Genomic DNA, 27,167 nt, shown 5'->3' with positions numbered 1-27,167 from the left:
ACAGAGGAAACCCACAACAAGTGACCGCATTTTACAATCTACTCCTCTGTATAAATTAATCTAGTGGTGGGAAAATAAGTAGATAGGTAAATGGTCACTAAACCCATAGATGAATTCCCACAGAGGTGTCATTTCCATAATGGGGTCACTTCAGGGGGGATTATGCTGTTCTGGCACTTTTCAGAGTACCAGAGCTAAAGAATCCCCCCTGAAGTGACCCCATTTTGGAAATGACACCCCTCTGGGAATTCATCTATGGGTTTAGTGACCATTTTAACTCGATGGATGATTTCCAGAAACAAGCATGCAATGGAAGGTTTAGATTCTGGAGAACCTCCCCTGGAAATTAAGTGAGCTCTACTCGAATATGTCATTCACTAAATGAACCAAATGTTTGAATGACAAATTGGGATACATTTTTACAGTTTAAAAACGTGGTTCTGTGTGGTAGATTTTAAAGCAGTCAGTGACGCATAAGGCTGGCAATGATGGGCATTGTGGGCAATAGTAGCGGGTATCACGCCTCATTCCTCTCTTAGTACATACACGACATCTTTTCTGGGGGTTCCTTCTTGTTTCCGTTGCTGGAATAAGTGCAATAAAATGTCGCTCAGTGAGTCTTTTCACATCCTCAGATTCTAATGGATGAGCGGGGCTAACACTTTGAAAGACAAGATTTTCAATTACCTTTTCTTGATAATCAAGAAAAGGATCTGAATTTCCTGCTTTTTTGTACAACACAAAAGAATTGTATGTGGCCACCTGAAACAAATAAATAACCAACTTTTTATACCAGGTATAGGACTTTCTTGATACCTGGTATGGCTGTAGAACCTGGTCTGCAAGGTCCACACCCCCCATGTGTTTGTTGTAGTCAATGACTGACACAGGTTTTTGCTTCGGAGTGGTGGATCCTAGTTCTACAGTGGCCCTTGTGGCATCTGTGTGGATTGAGCTGAGGACAAAAATATCCCTCTTATCCCTATATTTCAGGGCAAGCAGCTCTCCGTTGCGTACAGCCCCTGACTGCCCCTTTTGAAACTTTTGGTTGACCAATGGTTGTGGAAACCCCTGACGGTTTTTACGGATGGTCCCACAAGCCCCGATGTTGTGTTCAACCAGACTTTTAAATAGGGGTATGCTGGTGTAATAATGGTCCACATATAGATTGTAGCCTTTTTGAAAAAAGGACTTATCAGCTCCCAAACATTTTTTCCAGATGTCCCCAGATAAGTAGGGCATCCTGGTGGGTTTAGTTGGCTATCTTTCCCCTCATATATGCGAAAAGCGGATGTGTATCCGGTTGAACTTTCGCACATTTTATAGAGCTTTATTCCAAACCTTGCCCTTTTAGATGGGATAAATTGCTTGAGGTGCAGTCTTCCTTTGAATTTTAAAAGGGACTCATCTATAGAAATATTTTGTGTTGGGGTGTAGAGGCTTAAGAATTTTTCTGACAAATTTTCAATGATGGGTCTAATTTTATATAACCTGTCATGTTCTGGGGCATTTCTGGGCAGGCATTGACTATTGTCGTTAAAATGCCAAAACCGCATGAGCATTTCATAACGGGTCCTAGGCAGAATGACTGAAAACATAGGGGTGGCTTGAACAGGGTGGTTGGACGAGTAGGATCGAATGCTCGGTTTTTTAACAAGCCCCATGGCAAATGTAAGTCCTAAAAAATTTTTTATTTCCGGGACATTAGTTGGTGTCCATAAATTTGCCCTAGCATAGTAAGATCGGGGATTCTGGCTTATGAATTGGGATGCATATAAATTTGTTTGCACGACAATATGCTCTAGCAAGCTGTCTGTAAAAAACAAATTAAAAAAATGAATTGGTCCAAAATCTTCCACCTCCACATTTATACCAGGAGTGGCGTTGAAATCAGGGCTGAATGGAGCAGCCGAATCCGAAGCCTCCCATCTGGGAAATGCTAGATCATGTGGCAAAGCCCCTTGTACACTGGGGTGCGCCAATTCACTAGTAGCAGGGACAGCGCTTGTACTGGGCAGTGTTCCCTGATTTGGAGACGTTTCTCCAGTAGCGCTATTTGCCCCTATTGCTGTACTGGTCCTTGGGCTTGAGGATGGACCAGAATCACTGCTCATTTCTGAGCTCTCAGTGTCACCGCTACTAAAGCCCTCAAAATCCATATCTCCATCTGAGATTGCGCTGTCATCAGTGTCAGAACACAGCAGGGCATACACCTCTTCTGCGGTATAAGTCTGACGGGCCATTTTATTTTTATATTTTTTGACTGGACTGAACGGACCGGACTGAACGGACGGGACTGACCGGACGGGACTGACCGGACGGGACTGACCGGACTGGACTGACAGGACTGACTGACCTGACAGGACTGACTGATCTGACAGGACTGACTGACTGATCTGACAGGACTGACTGACTGATCTGACAGGACTGACTGACTGATCTGACAGGACTGACTGACTGACTGATCTGACAGGACTGACTGACTGACAGATCTGACAGGACTGATCTGACAGGACTGACTGACTGATCTGACAGGACTGACTGACTGATCTGACAGGACTGACTGACTGATCTGACAGGACTGACTGACTGATCTGACAGGACTGACTGACTGATCTGACAGGACTGACTGATCTGACAGGACTGACTGATCTGACAGGACTGACTGACTGACAGATCTGACAGGACTGACTGACTGATCTGACAGGACTGACTGACTGACAGATCTGACAGGACTGACTGACTGACAGATCTGACAGGACTGACTGACTGACAGATCTGACAGGACTGACTGACTGGACTGATCTGACAGGACTGACTGACTGGACTGATCTGACAGGACTGATCTGACAGGACTGACTGACTGGACTGATCTGACAGGACTGACTGACTGGACTGATCTGACAGGACTGACTGACTGGACTGATCTGACAGGACTGACTGACTGGACTGATCTGACAGGACTGACTGACTGACAGATCTGACAGGACTGACTGACTGATCTGACAGGACTGACTGATCTGACAGGACTGACTGACTGATCTGACAGGACTGACTGACTGATCTGACAGGACTGACTGACTGATCTGACAGGACTGACTGACTGACTGATCTGACAGGACTGACTGACTGACTGATCTGACAGGACTGACTGACTGATCTGACAGGACTGACTGACTGATCTGACAGGACTGACTGATCTGACAGGACTGACTGATCTGACAGGACTGACTGATCTGATAGATCTGACAGGACTGACTGACTGACAGATCTGACAGGACTGACTGACTGACAGATCTGACAGGACTGACTGACTGACAGATCTGACTGACTGACAGATCTGACAGGACTGACTGACTGACAGATCTGACAGGACTGACTGACTGGACTGATCTGACAGGACTGACTGACTGGACTGATCTGACAGGACTGATCTGACAGGACTGACTGACTGGACTGATCTGACAGGACTGACTGACTGGACTGATCTGACAGGACTGACTGACTGGACTGATCTGACAGGACTGACTGACTGGACTGATCTGACAGGACTGACTGACTGACAGATCTGACAGGACTGACTGACAGATCTGACAGGACTGACTGACTGACAGATCTGACAGGACTGACTGACTGATCTGACAGGACTGACTGACTGATAGATCTGACAGGACTGACTGACTGATAGATCTGACAGGACTGACTAATCCTAACTCTTACTTTCTTTTTTATTTTTTTTTTTTTACTTTCACAGTGGCAAGGCTGACACAGCTCTTGTCACACTGTTTCTCCTCTGCTCTCTCACTGAGATCAGAGGAGAAACAGTGTATTTATCAGGCAGATCGCCCGGGAAAGTTTGTTGCTAAAACAAACTTCCCTGGTGATCTCTCTGATTGGCTGGTGTGACGCTGACATCATCGAGACCTGAGCCAATCAGGTCTCGATGATGTCAGAGGTCACAGCACCGGGATCCCCGCCGCTCCTGAGGTATGTGGGGGGTCCCGATCGCCGACCACCAGCTGTCACTATCTTTTAAATGCCGCGATCGCTATGGATCGCGGCATCTAGAAGATAGGAACAGGTTAACATCATGGGGACCTGATCCATTCAGGTCCCCATGATGCCACATGTCAGAGCTATCGCTCTGAACCGGTACCGCAGCGCTAGCAGGACCCTGGGGGTCCTGAGCGCTGCGGGACCACCCACCGTTTTTAAACGTCGGCGCTGCACAGAGCCCGGGCAGCGCCGACGTTTATGTACAGTGGGCGGTCCTGAACCGGTTAAAATCCTCAGAGACCAGTTTAGTGAAGATCTCAACTGCAGGGCTAATCGATAAGGGGGGAAATCGTGTAGATTTAGGAAAAACATGAGGAAGAAACCTACCTCTGGTTACAGGGACCTGTTCAACGAGGAGGTCCTCCAATGTTTGTAAGGCCTCCTTCTCGGCAGGGCTCATCATGGAAGGGGTAGTTGTATCCTTAAAGTGAAGTTTCTTTAGAATTAATTTACGTGAAAAGAGATTTAAGTCCTTGAGGGCTGTAAAAAAGTGAAACCCATTAGAAGGTGAAAAAGTTAAACCCATACGAAGCACCTGTAATTCAGGCCCAGAAAAAGTATATGTGGAACCTTTGACTCTGCAGCAGGAGATAAACAGTATCAAATTCAACACCGAATCTCCTGCAGTTCCACTAATGTTACCTATTATGCCACCTGTGGTTGTCCACTTATTTATGTTGGCCTTACATCCAGGGAACGCAGAGTCAGGGTTCGGGAACACGTTAGGGACATTGCCGCAGCAAGGTCAGTAACGGACCCCTCTGAATTAAAAACTCTCCCTCGCCATTTCCGTCAATTCCATGACTGCAATCCCTCATCACTTTCTATTCGTGGCATTGACATTGTCATCTTGGGGCAAGGGGCGGCAATCTTAAACGCATCTTGGCCCAACGTGAAACTAAGTGGATTGTCACTTTGGAAACGATGGCCCCCAAGGGATTGAATGAGACTCTTAGTTTTGCCCCCATTTTTGTGATTGACCACGTGCATTCTCTTCCTCTACTATAATTAATAACTTTCAATTTGGTGCTTCCCTTGAGACTCTGTGGTGTTGTGTTTGCAGCAATTTTTATTTTTTATTTTATACTGTGTGGTGTTGTTTTTTAATATTAACCCCTTAAGGACCGATCCACTTTGCACGTTAATGACCGGGCCAATTTTTACAATTCTGACCACTGTCACTTTATGAGGTAATTACTCTGAAACGCTTCAACGAATCCCACTGATTCTGAGACGTTTTTTTCGTGACATATTGTGCTTCATGATAGTGGTAAAATTTCTTCAATATCACTTGCGTTTATTTGTAAAATAAACAGAAATTTGTCGAAAATGTTTAAAATTTTGCAATTTTCAAACTTTGAATTGTTATGCCCTGAAATCAGAGAGATATGTCACACAAAATAGTTAATAAATAACATTTCCCACATGTCTACTTTACATCAGCACAATTTTGGAACCAATTTTTTTTTTTTTGTTAGGGAGCTATAAGGGTTAAAAGTTAACCAGCGATTTTTCATTTTTCCAACAAAATTTACAAAACCTTTTTTTTTTTTAGGGACCACATCACATTTGAAGTCACTTTGAGGGGTCTTTATGACAGAAAATACCCAAAAGTGACACCATTCTAAAAAATGCACCCCTCGAGGTGCTCAAAACCACATTCAAGAAGTTTATTAACCCTTCAGGTGCTTCACAGGAACTGAAGCAATGAGAAAGAAAAAAATTAACATTTAACTTTTTTTCACAAAATATTACATTTAGACCAAATTTTTTTTATTTTCACAAGGGTAACAGATAAAAATGGACCCCAAAATGTATTGTCCAATTTCTTCTGAACATGCTGATACCAAATATGGGAGGAAAACTAGTGTTTGGGCGCATGGCAGGGTTCGGAAGTGGAGGAGCGCCATTTGACTTTTTGAATTCAAAATTTGCTGGAATAATCAGCAAACGCCATGTTGTGTTTGGAAAGCCCCTGATGTGCCTAAACAGTGGAAACCCCCCACAAGTGACCCCATTTTGTAAACTAGACCCCTCAATGAACTTATCTAGATGTGTGATGAGCACTTTGAACCCCCAGGTGTTTCACAGAAGTTTATAACATAGAGACGTGGAAAAAAATAAATAAATAAATACATTTCTTTTTAGCCCCCAATTTTTTATTTTCACAAGGGTAACAGGAGAAAATGGACCCCAAAAGTTGTTGTGAAATTTCTCCTGAGCACGCCGATACCCCATATGTGGCAGAAAACCACTGTTTGGGCGCATTATCCGGCACTCTACGCTGAGCTCTTACTTTGGGGTTTCCATCTAAATCTCCAAATGACGTGATTCAGATGAAACCCTGGAGTGATCCATTCACTATAATGAGATGAGGCAGCAGAGTTACTCTGGACTCCATCTGGCCTCTGTTCAGCGTTATCCTTCTTTTCAGAGGTGCACAAAACTGTGGCTGACCGCGCTTTTATTTACGCCTAAAAAGATGGACACCGCCGGATCATAGGTCAGACGCCGTCCACAGTGCCTCCATCTGTCTCATTACAGGGAATCTTCGGTCAGGGGTTTCCTCTGAATCACGTATTTCAGAGGTTTACACGGAAACCCCGGTGTAAGCGCTCAGCGCAGGATAAATGTGCGCCGAGCCTTAGTGCGATCTTTGAGAGGCAGAATACACAAATCAGCAGAAGGTGAAGAATGGTTTTATATATTTTTTACGCCTTTCCTCGTGCAGTATAAAAGTGATTACACGACTTTATTCTTCGGGTCGGTGCAATTACAGCAATGCCAGATTCATATCGGGTTTTTATGATTGACAGCTGTCACTTACTAAAAGAGTCTTTTTTTTGCTAAAAACGAATGTTTGCGTCTCCATATTTTGGGAGCTATAGTTTTTCCATATTTCGGCCGACAGAGTCATGTGATGGCTTGTTTTTTGCGGGATGAGTTGACGTTTTTATTGGTACCACTTTTGGGCAAATTACATTTTTTGATCGCTTTCTATTCAGATTTTTGGGAGGCAGAATGAACAAAAAACAACAATTCAGGATTTTTTTTTGTTGTTATTTGTGTGGTAACATTGATAAGGTAGCTTTATTCTTCGGGTCAGTACGTTTACAACGGTACCACATTTATGTAATTTTTTTATGTTTTTGCGCTTTTACATAATAAAACTTTTAGAGAAAAAATTATTATCTTTGCATCGCTTTATTCTGAGCTCTGTAACTTTTTGATTTTTTGGCTGATGGAGCTGTATGGCGGCTTGATTTTTGCGGGACAAGATGACGTTTTCAGCGGTACCATTTTTATTTTCATCCGTCTTTTTGATCACGTTTTAATTCCACTTTTTTCCAGCGGTATGATGAAAAGTCATAGTTTCTAATGTTTTTATTTTTTTTACGCTGTTCACTGAAAGGGTGTGACACGTTTATAGATCAGGTCGTTCCGGACGCGGTGATACCAAATATGTGCACTCTTTTGTTTATTTTTATTTTACCTATAAATCAGTATTTATTAGTGTAATATTTTTTTTTTTTTACAATTTTTTTTAGATTTTTACAAGTTGGTTTTTTTTACTTAGTCCCACTATAGGACTTTCACTTTTTTCATAGATATAATGTATTGCAATGCACTAGCATTACAATACATTATACATATATTGAAAGCTCCTGAGACCATGCTGTGCATTGGTCTCAGGAGCTTTCCGTAGCTTGGAGACCTGGGGGTCGTCATGACGACCTCTGGTCACCATGGCAACGGTCGAGCCCCCGCGATGATGTCACGGGGGCGCCGACCTGAAGGCAGAGGGAGCTCCCAGCCCTCTGCCAGCCTCCCGAACACTGCGATTGCTCTCGATCGCAGTATTCAGAGGGTTAACAGCCAGGAGCGGCGCTGACACCACTCCTGGCTGTTTAGTGCCGCAGCTTAGCCACTGGCAGCGCTGTGCTCCGGCACTGATAGAGCAGCAGACGCTGAAATTTCAGCTTCTCCTGCTCCATCATGCTGTGATTGGTCAGTCAGATTGACTGACCAATCGCAGCGATCTGGGTGCAGAGACCGACGGCATGTGTCCCTGCACCCCTTCTCGTGCCGCTCAGCTGTCGGCACTGAACTGGCACAGCGTGTTTACACGCTTTACCAGTTCAAAGCTATGATGGACACTGCACGGCAATGAGCATTAACATACACCCGCTCATGCCGTGCAGTGTCCGTCATTGAGTGCTATGGGGTTAAATGTATGTTTTTTGTTTATATTTGCCCATGTTGGCCCTCTCTTTTCCTGGAGAAATGCCTCAACTCAACATTTATATTCTACAGCTCATCTCTTTCGATTGGACACGCTTGTTCCATCCAACTTTAATGTTTAAATTACTTTATGTCTCATGAATTTGCCTTGCCTTTATTCTTCTGTATTGGTATTACCATTATATGTATACACTCACCTATCTTGGCATCCTGAGCGCGTGCGCCCGGCGCATTCACGTCCCTGGTCTCGGCGCTCGGCGTTTTCCTATCCGTAACCGCGCAGCCTCTGCTGCGCGCTCCCGGATGTGACCGCCGTGCGGCTTGTTGCCGGGTCTGTTCTGCTTTGTGCGCATGCGCCATATATATTATGCCATTGGCTGGGCTCCGGTCATGTGGTGCACACCGTGACCGCCCACCTGGGTATTTTAAGGTCCTTGTATAACACATCCCTACCTTCCCTTGATAAAGCTGTTTATATTCCTCGTGAAACGCGAGTCGGGAAGCGGTAAATAACTACAAGATATCTTCGACGCTGCGTCCATACAGTGTAAGCGATGCTACTGTCCATACTTAATGTTTGGCGGTCTCCTTGCTGACAGGAACTCCAGCTACAGGTTTTTTCATTGTATTGTTATTATGGCTGAATCATGTCAATTACACTGTTTACATACCAATGGGTCATGTTAAGCCTCTTAGCCCTATATGAAACCTGAGTGTGGCGTTTCTTTTAGTTTTCACACTATCTGACATAAGACTTCCCCCTGGTCATGTTTGCGCCCTTGCTGCTATTCTCCATTTTCCTCCTGCCCATGTCTTTTTTACATGTATTGTTGGTCTGTATGTGCTAATAAAGTGAGTAAAAAAAAATTCATTATAAATCAGAAAAACTCGGGTGTTTTCTGTCTATACTGCATAAGGGGCATAATGGGGGCATTACACTGTGTGGGGCATCATACATACTGCATAAGGGGCATTACACTGTGTGGGGGATGATACATACTGCATAAGGGGCATAATGGGGACATTACACTGTGTGGGGGCATCATACATCCTGCATAAGGGGCATAATGGGGGCATTACACTGTGTGGGGGATCATACATACTGCATAAGGGGCATAATGGGGGCATTACACTGTGTGGGGCATCATACATACTGCATAAGGGGCATTACACTGTGTGGGGGGTGATACATCCTGCATAAGGGGCATAATGGGGGCATTACACTGTGTGGGGGATCATACATCCTGCATAAGGGGCATAATGGGGGCATTACACTGTGTGGGGGATCATACATACTGCATAAGGGGCATAATGGGGGCATTACACTGTGTGGGGGCATTATACACACTGCATAAGGGGCATAATGGGGGCATAATACATACTGCATAAGGGGCATAATGGGGGCATTACACTGTGTGGGGGCATCATACATCCTGCATAAGGGGCATAATGGGGGCATTACACTGTGTGGGGGCATCATACTTCCTGCATAAGGGGCATAATGGGGGCATTACACTGTGTGGGGGTATCATACATCCTGCATAATGGGGGCATTACACTGTTTGAGGGCATCATACATCCTGCATAAGGGGCATAATGGGGGCATTACACTGTGTGGGCATCATACATCCTGCATAAGGGGCATAATGGGGGCATTACACTGTGTGGGCATCATACATACTGTATAAGGGGCATAATGGGGGCATTACACTGTGTGGGGGCATCATAAATACTGCATAAGGGGCATAATGGGGGCATTACACTGTGTGGGGGTATCATACATCTTGCATAAGGGGCATAATGGGGGCATTACACTGTGTGGGGGCATTATACATCCTGCATAAGGGGCATTACACTGTGTGGGGGCATCATACATCCTGCATAAGGGGCATAATGGGGGCATTACACTGTGTGGGCATCATACATCCTGCATAAGGGGCATAATGGGGGCATTACACTGTGTGGGCATCATACATACTGTATAAGGGGCATAATGGGGGCATTACACTGTGTGGGGGCATCATAAATACTGCATAAGGGGCATTACACTGTGTGGGGGCATCATACATCCTGCATAAGGGGCATAATGGGGGCATTACACTGTGTGGGGGCATCATACATACTGTATAGGGGGCATAATGGGGGCATTACACTGTGGGGGGGCATCATACATCCTGCATAAGGGGTATAATGGGGGCATTACACTGTGGGGTCAGTAAAGGGGCCCTGTACTATGAGAACAATACGTTTCCTCCCTTCCTGTCTCCATAGTTGGGTCGTATGTATCTATTACAGGAAACAGAACAAAAACCTTATGATTCTTATAAAGGGGCAACACAAGACCCCAAGAGAGTCTCCATGCTGAAGGGGTTAATGCCCCCTGCGCCCAGTAATGGGGGGTCTCCACATACCTCCACCTGCAGGGTAAATGCTAGAATGTATGGGCTCCTTCCGGGTATGACGTCATTTCCGGGGGCGTGTCCTGACTGTGCATTATGGGCGTGTTCTAGTTGAGCAGCAGACGCCATAGCCTCATGCAGAGGGACGGGGAGACAAGCTGCTGGTGAAGCTGCAGGAGGAGGTCAGTGCTGCGGGCTTGTGGGGGCTCCGGGTGGGATGCACGCTTGAGGGCTAGTGGTGGCTATGTGGGGATGCTGCGAGCTCTGGGGGGATGCTGTGGGCTCTGGGGGGGCATGCTGCGGGTTAGTGGGGGCTCTGGGTGGGATGCACGCTTGGGGGCTGGTGGTGGCTTTGTGGGGGATTCTGCGAGCTCTGGGGACATGCTGCGGGCTCTGGGTGCTTTGTGGGGGTGCTCTGGGGGGGGACATGCTGTGGGCTCTGGGTGCTCTGTGGGTATGCTCTGGGGGCATGCTGCTGGTTTGTGTGGGCTCTTGGGGAGGGGGGGCATGCTGCGGGCTCTGGGGGGATTTTGTGGGTGATCTGGGGGCATTTTGTGGGGGCTCTGGTTGGGATGCACGCTTGGGAGCTCTGTGGGGGCTAGTGTTGGCTATGTGGGGGATGCTGCGGGCTTGTGGGGGCTCTGGGGGATGCTGCGAGCTCTGGGGACATGCTGTGGGCTCTGGGTGCTCTGGGGGGGCATGCTGCGGGTTTGTGGGGGCTCTGGTTGGGATGCACTCTTGGGGGATGCTGCGGGCTGGCTCTGGGGGGGATGCTGCGGGCCGGCTCTGGGGGGGATGCTGAAGGCTGCTGCGGGCTGGTGGTGACTCTGGGTGGATTCTGTGGGCTTGTGGGGACGCAGGGGGCATGTTGCGTGCTCTGGATGGTCTGTGGGGGCTCTGGGGGGATGCTGCGGGCTGGTGGTGGCTCTGGGTGGATTCTGTGGGGACGCAGGGGGCATGTTGCGTGCTCTGGATGGTCTGTGGGGGCTCTGGGGGCATGCTGCTGTCTCTGTGGGGGCATGCTGCTGGCGGCAACTGGTGGCTCTGGGGGGATGCTGGGGGCTGGTGGTGGCTCTGGGGGGGCATGCTGCGGCCTCTTAGGGGCATGCTGCGGGCTGGTGGTGGCTCTGGGGGGGATGCTGCGGGTTTGTGGGGGCATGCTGCGGCCTCTTAGGGGGCATGCTGCGGGCTGGTGGTGGCTCTGGGGGGGATGCTGTGGGTTTGTGGGGGCATGCTGGGGCCTCTGGGGGGGATGCTGCGGGCTTGTGGTGGCTCGTGGGGGGATGCTGCGGGCTTGTGGTGGCTCGTGGGTGGATGCTGCGGGCTTGTGGTGGCTCGTGGGTGGATGCTGCGGGCTTGTGGTGGCTCGTGGGTGGATGCTGCGGGCTTGTGGTGGCTCGTGGGTGGATGCTGCTTGCTTGTGGGGGCTCGTGGGTGGATGCTGCTTGCTTGTGGGGGCTCGTGGGTGGATGCTGCTTGCTTGTGGGGGCTCGTGGGTGGATGCTGCTTGCTTGTGGGGGCTCGTGGGTGGATGCTGCGGGCTTGTGGGGGCTCGTGGGTGGATGCTGCTTGCTTGTGGGGGCTCTGGGTAGGATGCACGCTTGGGGACTGGTGGTGGCTGTGTGGGGGCATGCTGCGGGCTCTGGGTGCTGTGTGGGGGCATGCTGCGGGCTCTGGGTGCTGTGTGGGGGCATGCTGCGGGCTGGTGGTGGGTGTGGGGGCATGCTGCGGGCTGGTGGTGGCTGTGGGGGCATGCTGCGGGCTGGTGGTGGCTGTGGGGGATGCTGCGGGCTGGTGGTGGCTGTGGGGGCATGCTGCGGGCTGGTGGTGGCTGTGGGGGCATGCTGCGGGCTGGTGGTGGCTGTGGGGCATGCTGCGGGCTGGTGGTGGCTGTGGGGGCATGCTGCGGGCTGGTGGTGGCTCTGGGGGCATGCTGCGGGCTGGTGGTGGCTCTGGGGGCATGCTGCGGCTGGTGGTGGCTCTGGGGGCATGCTGTGGGTGTACGATGGGAGTTTGTGGGGCTTGCTGTGGGCTCTGGGGGGATGCTGCGGGTTTGTGGGGGCATGCTGCGGCCTCTTAGGGGGCATGCTGCGGGCTGGTGGTGGCTCTGGGGGGATGCTGTGGGTTTTTGGGGGCATGCTGGGGCCTCTGGGGGGGATGCTGCAGGTTTGTAGGGGCATGCTGGGACCTCTTGGGGGTGGGGGGGGTGCTGCGGGTTTTTGGGGGCATGCTGGGGCCTCTGGGGGGAATGCTGCAGGTTTGTGGGGGCATTCTGGGGGGGATGCTGCGGGTTTGTGGGTGCTCTGGGGGAATTTTGTGGGGGCTCTGGGGGGGATGCACGCTTGGGGCTGGTGGTGGCTATGTGGGGGATGCTGCGGACTCTGGGGACATGGCTGCGTGCTCTGTGGGGATGATCTGGGGGGGTATGCTGTGGGCTTGTGGGGGCTCTGGGGGGCGGAATGATGGTGCACACCTGTGGGGGCTCTGGGGAAGGGGGGGGGCGGAATGATGGTGCACGCCTGTGGGGGCTCTGGGGAAGGGGGGGGGGGGCGGAATGATGGTGCACGCCTGTGGGGGCTCTGGGGAAGGGGGGGCGGAATGATGGTGCACGCCTGTGGGGGCTCTGGGAAGGGGGGGGGGGCGGAATGATGGTGCACGCCTGTGGGGCTCTGGGAAGGGGGGGGGGCGGAATGATGGTGCACGCCTGTGGGGCTCTGGGGAAGGGGGGGGGGGGGCGGAATGCTGGTGCACGCCTGTGGGGGCTCTGGGGAAAGGGGGGGGGGGCGGAATGATGGTGCACGCCTGTGGGGGCTCTGGGGAAGGGGGGGGGGGGCGAATGATGGTGCACGCCTGTGGGGGCTCTGGTGAAGGGGGGGGCGGAATGATGGTGCACGCCTGTGGGGGCTCTGGTGAAGGGGGGGGGCGGAATGATGGTGCACGCCTGTGGGCTCTGGGGAAGGGGGGGGGGGCGGAATGATGGTGCACGCCTGTGGGGGCTCTGGGGAAGGGGGGGGGGGTGGAATGATGGTGCACGCCTGTGGGGGCTCTGGGGAAGGGGGGGGGCGGAATGATGGTGCACGCCTGTGGGGCTCTGGGGAAGGGGGGGGCGGAATGATGGTGCACGCCTGTGGGGGCTCTGGGGAAGGGGGGGCGGAATGATGGTGCACGCCTGTGGGGCTCTGGGGAAGGGGGGAGGGGAATGATGGTGCACGCCTGTGGGGGCTCTGGGGAAGGGGGGGGGGCGGAATGATGGCGCACTCCTGTGGGGGCTCTGGGGAAGGGGGGGGGGCGAATGATGGTGCACGCCTGTGGGGGCTCTGGGGTGATGCTGCAGGTTTGTGGGGGCTCTGGTTGGGATGCACGCTTGGGGGCTCTGTGTTGGCTATGTGGGGGATGCTGCGGGCTTGGGGTGGGCTCTGGGTGGGATGCACGCTTGGGGGCTCTGGGGGATGCTGCGAGCTCTGGGGACATGCTGTGGGCTCTGGGTGCTCTGGGGGGGATGCACTCTTGGGGGCTGGTGGTGGCTCTGGGGGGGATGCTGAAGGCTGCTGCGGTCTGGTGGTGGCTCTGGGTGGATTCTGTGGGCTTGTGGGGACGCAGGGGGCATGTTCCGTGCTCTGGATGGTCTGTGGGGGCTCTGGGGGGATGCTGCGGGCTGGTGGTGGCTCTGGGTGGATTCTGTGGGCTTGTGGGGACGCAGGGGGCATGTTGCGTGCTCTGGATGGTCTCTGGGGGGATGCTGCGGGTTTGTGCGGCCTCTGTGGGGGCATGTTGCGGGCTGGTGGTGGCTCTGGGGGGATGTTGGGGGCATGCTGCTGTCTCTGTGGGGGCATGCTGCTGGCGGCAACTGGTGGCTCTGGGGGGGATGCTGGGGGCTGGTGGTGGCTCTGGGGGGGCATGCTGCGGCCTCTTAGGGGCATGCTGCGGGCTGGTGGTGGCTCTGGGGGGGATGCTGCGGGTTTGTGGGGGCATGCTGCGGCCTCTTAGGGGGCATGCTGCGGGCTGGTGGTGGCTCTGGGGGGGATGCTGCGGGTTTGTGGGGGCATGCTGGGGCCTCTGGGGGGGATGCTGCGGGCTTGTGGGGGGATGCTGCGGGCTTGTGGTGGCTCGTGGGGGGATGCTGCAGGCTTGTGGTGGCTCGTAGGTGGATGCTGCGGGCTTGTGGGGGCTCGTGGGTGGATGCTGCGGGCTTGTGGGGGCTCGTGGGTGGATGCTGCGGGCTTGTGGGGGCTCGTGGGTGGATGCTGCGGGCTTGTGGGGGCTCTGGGTAGGATGCACGCTTGGGGGCTGGTGGTGGCTATGTGGGGGCATGCTGCGGGCTGGTGGTAGCTGTGGGGGCATGCTGCGGGCTTGTGGTGGCTCTGGGGGCATGCTGCGGGCTTGTGGTGGCTCTGGGGGCATGCTGCGGGCTTGTGGTGGCTCTGGGGGCATGCTGCGGGCTTGTGGTGGCTCTGGGGGCATGCTGCGGGCTTGTGGTGGCTCTGGGGGCATGCTGCGGGCTTGTGGTGGCTCTGGGGGCATGCTGCGGGCTTGTGGTGGCTCTGGGGGCATGCTGCGGGCTTGTGGTGGCTCTGGGGGCATGCTGTGGGTGTACGATGGGGGTCTGTCCTGGGGGCATGCTGTGGGTGTACGATGGGGGTTTGTGGGGGCTTGCTGTGGGCTCTGGGGGGCATGCTGCGGGTTTGTGGGGGCATGCTGCGGGTGTGTGGGTGCATGCTGGGACCTCTTGGGGGTGGGGGGGTGCTGCGGGTTTTTGGGGGCATGCTGGGGCCTCTGGGGGGAATGCTGCAGGTTTGTGGGGGCATTCTGGGGGGGATGCTGCGGGTTTGTGGGTGCTCTGGGGGAATTTTGTGGGGGCTCTGGGGGGGATGCACGCTTGGGGCTGGTGGTGGCTATGTGGGGGATGCTGCGGACTCTGGGGACATGCTGCGTGCTCTGTGGGGATGATCTGGGGGGGTATGCTGTGGGCTTGTGGGGGCTCTGGGAGGGAATGCTGCGTGTTTGTGGGGGCTCTGGGGGGCGGAATGCTGGTGCACACCTGTGGGGGCTCTGGGGAAGTGGGGGGGGCGGAATGATGGTGCACGCCTGTGGGGGCTCTGGGGAAGGGGGGGGGGCGGAATGATGGTGCACGCCTGTGGGGGCTCTGGGGAAGGGGGGGGGGCGGAATGATGGTGCACGCCTGTGGGGGCTCTGGGGAAGGGGGGGCGGAATGATGGTGCACGCCTGTGGGGCTCTGGGGAAGGGGGGGCGGAATGATGGTGCACGCCTGTGGGGGCTCTGGGGAAGGGGGGTGCGGAATGATGGTGCACGCCTGTGGGGGCTCTGGGGAAGGGGGGTGCGGAATGATGGTGCACGCCTGTGGGGGCTCTGGGGAAGGGGGGGGCGGGATGATGGTGCACGCCTGTGGGGGCTCTGGGGAAGGGGGGGGCGGGATGATGGTGCACGCCTGTGGGGGCTCTGGGGAAGGGGGGGGCGGGATGATGGTGCACGCCTGTGGGGGCTCTGGGGAAGGGGGGGGCGGGATGATGGTGCACGCCTGTGGGGGCTCTGGGGAAGGGGGGGGCGGGATGATGGTGCACGCCTGTGGGGGCTCTGGGGAAGGGGGGGGCGGGATGATGGTGCACGCCTGTGGGGGCTCTGGGGAAGGGGGGGGCGGGATGATGGTGCACGCCTGTGGGGGCTCTGGGGAAGGGGGGGGCGGGATGATGGTGCACGCCTGTGGGGGCTCTGGGGAAGGGGGGGGCGGGATGATGGTGCACGCCTGTGGGGGCTCTGGGGAAGGGGGGGGCGGGATGATGGTGCACGCCTGTGGGGGCTCTGGGGAAGGGGGGGGCGGGATGATGGTGCACGCCTGTGGGGGCTCTGGGGAAGGGGGGGGCGGGATGATGGTGCACGCCTGTGGGGGCTCTGGGGAAGGGGGGGGGGGCGGAATGATGGTGCACGCCTGTGGGGGCTCTGGGGAAGGGGGGGGGGGGCAGAATGATGGTGCACGCCTGTGGGGGTTCTGGGGAAGGGGGGGGGGGGCAGAATGATGGTGCACGCCTGTGGGGGCTCTGGGGAAGGGGGGGGGGGCAGAATGATGGTGCACGCCTGTGGGGGCTCTGGGGAAGGGGGGGGGGGCAGAATGATGGTGCACGCCTGTGGGGGCTCTGGGGAAGGGGGGGGGGCAGAATGATGGTGCACGCCTGTGGGGGCTCTGGGGAAGGGGGGGGGGGCAGAATGATGGTGCACGCCTGTGGGGGCTCTGGGGAAGGGGGGGGGGCAGAATGATGGTGCACGCCTGTGGGGGCTCTGGGGAAGGGGGGGGGCGGAATGATGGTGCACGCCTGTGGGGGCTCTGGGGAAGGGGGGGGGGGCGGAATGATGGTGCACGCCTGTGGGGGCTCTGGGGAAGGGGGGGGGGCGGAATGATGGTGCACGCCTGTGGGGGCTCTGGGGAAGGGGGGGGGCGGAATGATGGTGCACGCCTGTGGGGGCTCTGGGGAAGGGGGGGGCGGAATGATGGTGCACGTCTGTGGGGGCTCTGGGGAAGGGGAGAGGGGCGGAATGATGGTGCACGCCTGTGGGGGCTCTGGGGAAGGGGGGAGGGGAATGATGGTGCACGCCTGTGGGGGCTCCATGGTGCACACCTGTGGGGGCTCTGGGGAAGGGGGGGGGCGGAATGATGGCGCACTCCTGTGGGGGCTCTGGGGAAGGGGGGGGCCGAATGATGGTGCACGCCTGTGGGGGCTCTGGGGAAGGGGGGGGGCCGAATGATGGTGCACGCCTGTGGGGGCTCTGGGGAAGGGGGGGGGGAGCGGAATGATGGTGCACGCCTGTGGGGGCTCTGGGGAAGGGGGGTGGAATGATGGTGCACGCCTGTGGGGGCTCTGGGGAAGGGGGGGGCGGAATGATGGTGCACGCCTGTGGGGGCTCTGGGGAAGGGGGGGCGGAATGATGGTGCACGCCTGTGGGGGCTCTGGGGAAGGGGGGGGCGGAATGATGGTGCACGCCTGTGGGGGCTCTGGGGAAGGGGGGGCGGAATGATGGTGCATGCCTGTGGGGGCTCTGGGGAAGGGGGGGGCGGAATGATGGTGCACGCCTGTGGGGGCTCTGGGGAGGGGGGGGTGGAATGATGGTGCACGCCTGTGGGGGCTCTGGGGAGGGGGGGGTGGAATGATGGTGCACGCCTGTGAGGGCTCTGGGGAGGGGGGGGGGGGGGGCGGAATGATGGTGCACGCCTGTGAGGGCTCTGGGGAGGGGGGGGGGGCGGGATGATGGTGCACGCCTGTGAGGGCTCTGGGGAGGGGGGGGGGGGGGCGGGATGATGGTGCATTCCTGTGGGGGATGGTGCACGCTTTTGGGGCCTCTGGAGGGGGGGGGGGATAATGTTTGTAGAGGGCAGTCTGCTGGGATTTGGGGTGGGGGTTTATGCTTTGGGGCCCTCTGGTTGATGTGTGGGGATTAATGCTGTGGGGATTTGGGGTGGTGGGTTAATGTTTCATTGGGGGACACAAAAAACCATTGGTGTATGTTGCTGACACTATGCAAAAAAAGCTTGGCTCTTCCCCAGAAGGGTGCATCATCAACTGGCATGAAGCTAATCCGTTTTAGCTTAGTGTCAGTAGGAGGCAGACATGAGTCTGGACCCAGGCCCATCTCTACCCTAGGGTGTTTTCACATTGCGTTCTGTGTTGCCATCGGGCATACGTCTACTGTGTCTGAGAGTCCACCTCCTCTAGGCGTACACTCCCGAAAAAAGTGCTTGTTCGCTCTGCCATCACCATTGCAGTCTATGGCCCCCGTCAGCGCATACGTCAGACCCCGTTTTGCTGGGGATTTCGGACGTATACCCCGACTGGGACACAGAACGCAATGTGTTTTGTAGCTGTAGGTTTTTGTTTTTTTTAAATTAATGATTCCCCTTTTTCTTTCAGATACTGTTTGTGAGGGCGACAGTGGAATTGTTTCACTACTGTATCCTCTGTGGTCTACGAGGTAGGACCCTAACACAACAAGAGTGTTTGGGATTCCCTGGCAGACTGTCCTTGGCACTAATTCTTCTGCCCGCTCGCCCCCCCCAGATCCAGAAGGATCAGGTTATCTCATGCCCAGCTTCATCATCAGTCTGCGAAGAAGGATTCAGGTTCTTCACTATAGATATATCCTACCAGGCAGTGAGGGTGCTCGATTCGCCACCTCCACGTTTTCCAGAGGCTCCTGCGGCACCTCTTTTAAAAATCCAGACTTCAGTCTAGACTTTCTCCTGTGGCCGGGCCACACACCTAGCAACCTAAACAATCACGCACGCCGGCTCTCCAGCGCTTTCCGCCCTCCACCTATCAGGGAACACTTTGCATTCTGGTGTGCAAGATCCCTGCACGTGTTTTTCCTGTTACTGCCTCTTTCTCCTTCTACACGGCGCCATCTTTCTGTCGCCAATTTATAACACTGCCGCAGCTCAACTGAACTCTGCTGCCTCATTGCCTGGTTCTGCTGGATCACTGCCACCTTCAGCCTCTCAAGGTCTTCAGGATGCAGTGTCTGAGTAAACTCTGCCACCGGGGGCAGCTCTTTATCCACAGCCTAGCTCCCCTATAGCATCTGTTTCTTTCTTTTCTCTCTATACCTAACCCCAGGGAGTCTCATTTTGCATGTTTCTCCTGTAACAAAAGGTTTCCTTCAGGTCAGACCTGGTCCCTCTGCCAGGACTGCAGTCTGCCCACAATATCACCTCCCCAGGAGCTCCTCACTGCCTATAACGAGAGTGTGCCCCCCCCCCCCCCCACCCCTGCAGCTGCCTATTCAGCCCTGGCAGGCGGCAACATCTCCATCCACATGGCCTCATAGCTGAAATCATGGAATGTGGATTCAGCTTCCAAAAGGTCCACCAGCCTCACCTTCCAGGGCTCCCGTCTTTTCGAAGAGCTAGATAAGATGATCTCTAATGCCATGGGGGGTAAGAGTATTTTGTTTCCGCAACAGAGGGCCAAATGCCCTCCTCCCAAGAGACGCACAGTCCAGTTTTTTTTTCGTACTTTCGGAAATTTTCAGTGTAGAACAGCAGCCAAAAGGACAACTCTCCGGCCCGCCAGGAAAAGAAGAGACCTTCCTTTATGCTAGCCCCCTCCTGGCATCAACGAACTCGCCAGCGCCGGTACGGATCTAGCAGATTCTCTTCGGTATGACGCGGTGTTCCCACCTGAGATGTTTCTGAGGGTGGATGGCAGTCTCCTTTTGGTTCTGGGATGAGTGGCTCTCAGTAGTCAACAATGCTTGGGTCTGAGATGTTGTCGACTACAGCCACAAAATAGAATTTTCCATGCTGCCTTATATTCGAGACCAATTTCCCCAAAGACCCCCTTCTCTTATTCCCGGGTTTTTCAAGGCTATTGATTTGCTATCCAAAGCAGGCATCATGATCTCCGTTCCAGGACGCTGAAACATCAGACACCAGAGGCAGGCTGAGGGGTTGGGGCAAAGCCAAAAACCTTACCCACAATCCTCCCATAAATGACCTTTTATAAAATTAGAATTATTTCTATACATAATGTTAAAATGTTATTTCTACAATTAAATGTTTGAGATTTCTGTGGTAATGGTTATTTGTTTCTGTTCTGAATATAAATAAAACATTTCTGATTAAGTTTCCACATTGTATTTTAGCCTTTCATTTTACTCATGGTGCAGGAAAAGCCCATGATGCATCTGTGTAAACCATGTAAAAGGTACTATAATAACATGGCTTAGACAGGTAACCCACTTTTGAAACAATGAAGTTCACTTGTACAAGCTGCATAGATGAAAACCTGCTTAAAGGGAATTTGTCACCTGGTTTTCCCCATATAAAGTACGACCACCACCTGTATGCCCTAGAATGCTGTATATAAGTCCCCAAGCCGATCTGCATAACGTAAAAAAAAACCTATTACACTCACCTACAGGGTGGTCCCGTCCAATGGGTTTCTCTAGTGTTAATCTGGCGCCTCCTCTTCCTGAGATTGCAGTCCTTCTTTCTTCAAGTGGAGGACGTGTCCTACATCATCCAGACAGTGTCTTTCATTGCACTCCTGCGAAGGCGCACTTCTCTCTGCCTTTTCCCCCCACAGAGCAGAGAAGTGTGCCTGCGCAGGAGCGTGATGGCAGAGGCTGTGTGACTGAAGTTGGATGTGTAGTCCACATGAAGCAGAGGAGGATGATTGTGTCGGATGAAGACCAGCGACATCCATAGGACTGGACGTTACTAGCTTGTGCTGGCCGTGCCCTAGACCACACGTGAGGACGCTACTAGATGGTGCCTGCCGTGCCTCAGACCACCGTGAGGACGGTACTAGAGAGTGCCTGCTGGGCCCTTGACCACACGTGAGGACGGTACTAGAGAGTGCCTGCTGTGCCCTTGACCACACGTGAGGACGGTACTAGAGAGTGTGTGCTGTGCCGCCGACCACATGCTGCGGATAGCAGAGCAGAAAGGCAGTTATCTATAATATAACCGGAGATGTGCGTCTCAGTTTGAAATACACTGCTCAAAAAAATAAAGGGAACGCTCAAATAACATCCTAGATCTGAATGAATGAAATATTCTCATTGAATACTTTGTTCTATACAAAGTTGAATGTGCTGACAACAAAATCACACAAAAATCATCAATGGAAATCAAATTTATTAACCAATGGAGGCCTGGATTTGGAGTCACCGCCAAAATTAAAGTGGAAAAACACACTACAGGCTGATCCAACTTTGATGTAATGTCCTTACAACAAGTCAAAATGAGGCTCAGTATTGTGTGTGGCCTTCACGTGCCTGTATGACCTCCAACGCCTGGGCACGCTCCTGATGAGGTTGCGGATGGTCTCCTGTGGGATCTCCCAGACCTGGACTAAAGCATCTGCCAACTCCTTGACAGTCTGTGGTGCAACGTGACGGTGGATGGAACGAGACATGATGTCCCAGATGTGATCAATCGGATTCAGGTCTGGGGAACGGGCGGCCTGTCCATAGCTTCAATGCCTTCATCTTGCAGGAACTGCTGACACACTCCAGCCACATGAGGTCTGGAATTGTCCTGCATTAGGAGGAACCCAGGGCCAACCGCACCAGCATATGGTCTCACAAGGGGTCTGAGGATCTCATCTCTGTACCTAATGGCAGTCAGGCTACCTCTGGCGAGCACATGGAGGGCTGTGCGGCCCTCCAAAGAAATGCCACCCCACACCATTACTGACCCACTGCTAAACCGGTCATGCTGAAGGATGTTGCAGGCAGCAGATCACTCTCCACGTCGTCTCCAGACTCTGTTATGTCTGTCACATGTGCTCAGTGTGAACCTGCATTCATCTGTGAAGAGCACAGGGTGCCAGTGGTGACTTTGCCAATCCTGGTGTTCTGTGGCAAATGCCAAGCGTCCTGCACGGTGTTGGGCTGTGAGCACAACCACCATCTGTGGAGGTCGGGCCTCATACCACCCTCATGGAGTTGGTTTCTTACGGTTTATGCAGACACATGCACATTTGTGGCATGCTGGAGGTCATTTTGCAGGGCTCTGGCAGTGCGCCTCCTGTTCCTCCTAAAACAAATGCGGAGGTAGCGGTTCTGCTGCTGGGTTGTTGCCCTCCTACGGCCCCCTCCACGTCTCCTGGTAGCACCTCCAGCCTCTGGACACTACGCTGACAGACATGGCAAACCTTCTTGCCAAACCTCGCATTGATGTGCCATCCTGGATGAGCTGCACTACTTGAGCAACTTTTGTGGGTTGTAGAGTCCGTCTCATGCTACCACGAGTGTGAAAGCACAACCAACATTCAAAAGTGACCAAAATATCAGCCAGAAAGCATTGGTACTGAGATGTGGTCTGTGGTCCCCACCTGCAGAACCACTCCATTATTGAGGGGTCTTGATAAAAGCCAATAATTTCCATCTATTGTCTATTCCATTTGCACAATAGCATGTGAAATTGATTGTCAATCCGTGTTGCTTCAAGTTGACAGTTTGATTTCACAGAAGTTTGATTTATTTGGAGTTCTGTTGTTTGTGTTCCCTTTATTTTTTTGAGCAGTGTAGTTTATAGCATATCTGCTATGTTATAGAGGCCTCATCCACACTAAAATACTTTCTTCTGTTATGTCATACACTGGGGGACATCTCAGGGTGCCAAGGGAGGGTGGTTCACTGCGATTGAAGGGGGGTTGGTGGTACCAGACAAATTGTTAGTGAAGGAACAAGTGGAAGAGGTGATGGGGGCGAGCAACAGTCAGAACATGAAGAGGATAATCATCCCCTCTCTGTTCATGTTTGGTGGGAGGGGACAGAGGAAACAAGCTTCAGAATTACCCAGCCACCAACACAGCATGGGCTTGAACCTCTTCGAAGAGCCCAACATATGAGTGCCTTCTTGCTGCACTATCTGCAACATGATCTCCGTATAGTTATGATTCTAAATAATGCTGATTACTGGCTTGTAATTCTGTTTGATCCATATTATAAGAGTAAATTTTGCCACATGCTTCCCGCCCTGAAAAAGGACCCTCGAATACTGGAGTATTGAAACACGTTTTTACAAAACCTTAAGAGAGTTTTTTCCCAAGACAGCAATGAGGCACACAGAATGCACTGCAGCTCTACACTTCCAACCTAGCACGTCAATTTATCAACGCAAAAATATTAGTAGCAGCAGTAGTGTAAGTGGCAGAAGCAATTTCTGTGACTCCTTTCACACATTTATTAGACCAGCTCATGCACCAGCACAACAGAGTACAAGTCTGACACATGAACGACTGGAGAGGATGGTGCACTCCTGATTGAGTCTCCATCTGCTGGGTTGGCTGTAGTGGAAGAGGTTTTGGTCTCTATTATAATAGTTATACTTTAGTGAAATAATTTTTTTGGTGCAGATATTGATCTCCACACAGGGGTACACAAACATGTTAAACTTAAAATTGATTTTCAATAAACAACCATTAGCCAACCCATCAAACGCATCTGCTGCTTCTTCCTCCTCTTTTGTTACCATGCCAAGTATTGTCAAGCAGATCTCTGACTGCAGAACCTCCGGTTCTTTACCCACTTCAGTCAGGCTGAGTGAGAGCCCATTACCTGTAATGGAAGAGGACATGCCTGCTGTTTTTGACCGATCTCCGAGAACGAGCACACCACAACCTTATCCATTGTAACATCTCCATCTGCATCTCACTCACGGTCCAGCTGTTTGTCCGGTCCACCGTACTCCGCCCTTTCTAAGCACTGCAGCCAGCAAAAGATTGTTTCCTCCTACACATGACAAAGCTAAGAGACTGAACTCCACCATCTCCAGTCTGTTGGCCACAGAAATGGTGGTGTCAGGTCCTAATTTTTTGAAATGTGAACACTCCTGGTTGGGTCTTCATTTGCTGGATTCGCTGTAGTAGGTGTCGGTCCCCATTATACTAGTTCTATATCTAAAAAACCAAGCAATGTGAACTGAGGTCTAAGATGGTAGACATGCAAGAAATAGGAGCATGTTCACACTAGCAAAAAGAAGCAAAACCTACAAAAGACAAAAAATATATCTCATACCCTACCATCATTATATATAAATGTAAAGCAAAGTTGCATAATAAATATAGGGTACTTAGTGAACTATTTTTGATCAAAAAAAGTATACAAGCCGTCCCACCAGCGGCAAGGTGACCCTAAATTGGGACGATACCTATACTGTCTATATTAAAAACCTTACTGTATATCAAAGTTGAAGTAATGCATATAAAAGGGTAGACAAATAGGACCGGGTCCCAACTCCAGACCACCTAGGCCCGTGATAAGCTACATATATACTAATCAGCTCAACAAAGGGGATGCCACACCCTTAAATTGCACAGAATGCAAACAAGACAAAAAACCAAGCAATGTGAACTGAGGTCTAAGATGGTAGACATGCAAGAAATAGGAGCATGTTCACACTAGCAAAAAGAAGCAAAACCTACAAAAGACAAAAAATATATCTCATACCCTACCATCATTATATATAAATGTAAAGCAAAGTTGCATAATAAATATAGGGTAGTTCACTAAGTACCCTATATTTATTATGCAACTTTGCTTTACATTTATATATAATGATGGTAGGGTATGAGATATATTTTTTGTCTTTTATAGGTTTTGCTTCTTTTTGCTAGTGTGAACATGCTCCTATTTCTTGCATGTCTACCATCTTAGACCTCAGTTCACATTGCTTGGTTTTTTGTCTTGTTTGCATTCTGTGCAATTTAAGGGTGTGGCATCCCCTTTGTTGAGCTGATTAGTATATATGTAGTTTACCACGGGCCTAGGTGGTCTGGAGTTGGGACCCGGTCCTATTTGTCTACCCTTTTATATGCATTACTTCACAACTTTGATATACAGTAAGGTTTTTAATATAGACAGTATAGGTATCGTCCCAATTTAGGGTCACCTTGCCGCTGGTGGGACGGCTTGTATACTTTTTTTGATCAAAAATAGTTCACTAAGTACCCTATATTTATTATGCAACTTTGCTTTACATTTATATATAATGATGGTAGGGTATGAGATATATTTTTTGTCTTTTGTAGGTTTTGCTTCTTTTTGCTAGTGTGAACATGCTCCTATTTCTTGCATGTCTACCATCTTAGACCTCAGTTCACATTGCTTGGTTTTTTGTCTTGTTTGCATTCTGTGCAATTTAAGGGTGTGGCATCCCCTTTGTTGAGCTGATTAGTATATATGTAGCTTACCATGGGCCTAGGTGGTCTGGAGTTGGGACCCGGTCCTATTTGTCTACCCTTTTATATGCATTACTTCAACTTTGATATACAGTAAGGTTTTTAATATAGACAGTATAGGTACCGTCCCAATTTAGGGTCACCTTGCCGCTGGTGGGACGGCTTGTATACTTTTTTGATCAAAAATAGTTCACTAAGTACCCTATATTTATTATGTAACTTTGCTTTACATTTATATATAATGATGGTAGGGTATGAGATATATTTTTTGTCTTTTGTAGGTTTTGTGTTTTTAGTTCTATATCTAGTGAAATTAATTCTTTGGTACAGATATTGTCACAGGAGTACACATGATATAATCGAAATTGGTTTTCTTTGTACTGTACTGTAGTGATTCAGTGGTTTCTCAAAAATTACCCAGATCTGCCAGAGCTCCTCATGAAAACGCCACGCATGTGCCCATTTTAGAAAGTCAGCTACAGCTTTCGCTACCCTGGCAGTGCTTCAGCAGCGTTTGCAGCTTCCAGCTCACCGACTGGTGTGTGATGTGATCATACGTTGGAAATCAATATTGCAGATGTTGGGAAGGATTTGTGAGCAGCAGAGGGCAATTGTTGAGTGCCAGCATCAACATGCTCGTTGGAATTCAGGTCAGCCTCCACACATAACAGCTGATGAGTGGGGATGGATGTTTGACATCTGTGTTGTCTCCAAAACTTTGAGGATTCCACGAAGATGGTGAGTGGCGATGACGCCATAATTAGCATAATCATCCCGCTTCTCTGTCTACTGAAATGCTCGCAGCTCACAAAGACAAGGCCTTGCAGGCAGAGCAAGGAACTATACAGGGTGATGCTATACAGCCCAGCCTCATCTTATCTCAAGGCGGATTGGGTGATGATGAGGAAGAGGAGAACATGGACAGTCGTCCTCTTAGTGAGGACAGGGAAGTCTTGGCTTTCTTGGAAGTCTTAATACCCCTCTTTCAGTCTGTGGGAAAGCTGTATGAGTTTCGCTTAATGATGACCTTCAGTGGCTTTGCTTATGCATGTTATTTCTGAAAACACATTGTAGATCAGGCCATTGCCCAACTCTGTAGTCATGAAATTCAAGGTGCAAAGAAACATCTTTGTGTGTTGAAGCACCACCAAGAAGTGTGAGCTGATGTTGGACAGGCTGTCATTGCTTATGGAAGAAGCTGCATTAAAGGACTTTCCTGGGAGAAATGACAGCCGGCGTAGATACGGTTTCCCTCTATGCCAGTCCTTTCACCAAGCTAAATAATATGGCTGTGGTGAAATACAATTGTCACCAAGAAGCAATGTCAGACTGAAGAACAGTGGGCCCACTAGAGGATTTGATTTTGAGGGCTCACCTTTCTCCCCTGCTCAAGAGCCCCATAGCAGCTTTAAGGTTTGCATTATGAACTCTCCTGAAGGAGAAGCCAGGGCCCACCGGGGGAGTCTCCGGTTCTCTGGTGGGCCTGTGCAACCCTGCCGAGAAGCATCCCTGGCCAAGGTTCCCGGACACTCTATGGCTACTTTTTAACTGTGGACTGGCTCCAGCAATCTATAACATTGCAATCTATAAGATCCATTCACTGGCTCCCAATTGCCTAGCGTATCCAGTTCAAACTTGCACCTACTACCACTCAGTGTCTTCAGCTCCTTTGTGAGAAACTAATATTTGGGCAGCCATTCTACCAACTAAAATTCCTGAGATATAGAAATTGTGGATGGCTTCATTTCTGGTACTGGGTGCTAATACCAAACTGTAG

General features: G+C 51.6%; 2 protein-coding genes across 4 annotated transcripts in view; one reads left to right on the top strand and one right to left on the bottom strand.

Moving 5' to 3' along the window:
* The window catches only part of LOC141270496 (uncharacterized), a 462,326-nt gene that overhangs the window by 149,768 nt on the left and 285,391 nt on the right, over positions 1-27,167 (top strand). The window lies entirely within an intron of this gene.
* Positions 1-27,167, bottom strand: part of LOC141271760 (uncharacterized) — a 54,530-nt gene that overhangs the window by 12,846 nt on the left and 14,517 nt on the right. The window contains exons 1-2 of one of the 3 annotated variants that reach the window (XM_073681866.1): positions 10,710-10,769; positions 4,384-4,536 (exon numbers count right to left, since the gene is read on the bottom strand). The exons of 1 other annotated variant lie outside the window; for it this stretch is intronic. The gene's annotated coding sequence lies outside the window, so the exon portion shown is untranslated. Of the gene's footprint in view, positions 1-4,383; positions 4,537-10,709; positions 10,782-27,167 lie in introns of those variants that run through there. One more of the 3 variants, XM_073681867.1, reaches the window with a different exon arrangement.

This window comes from Phyllobates terribilis, unplaced genomic scaffold, assembly GCF_046119375.1.
Source record: "Phyllobates terribilis strain yellow unplaced genomic scaffold, ASM4611937v1 Scaffold_5__5_contigs__length_657084704, whole genome shotgun sequence".
Classification (NCBI taxonomy): domain Eukaryota; kingdom Metazoa; phylum Chordata; class Amphibia; order Anura; family Dendrobatidae; genus Phyllobates; species Phyllobates terribilis.
The sequence above is the reverse complement of the archived record's forward strand: the minus strand, read 5'-3'. Positions and strand labels throughout refer to the sequence as shown.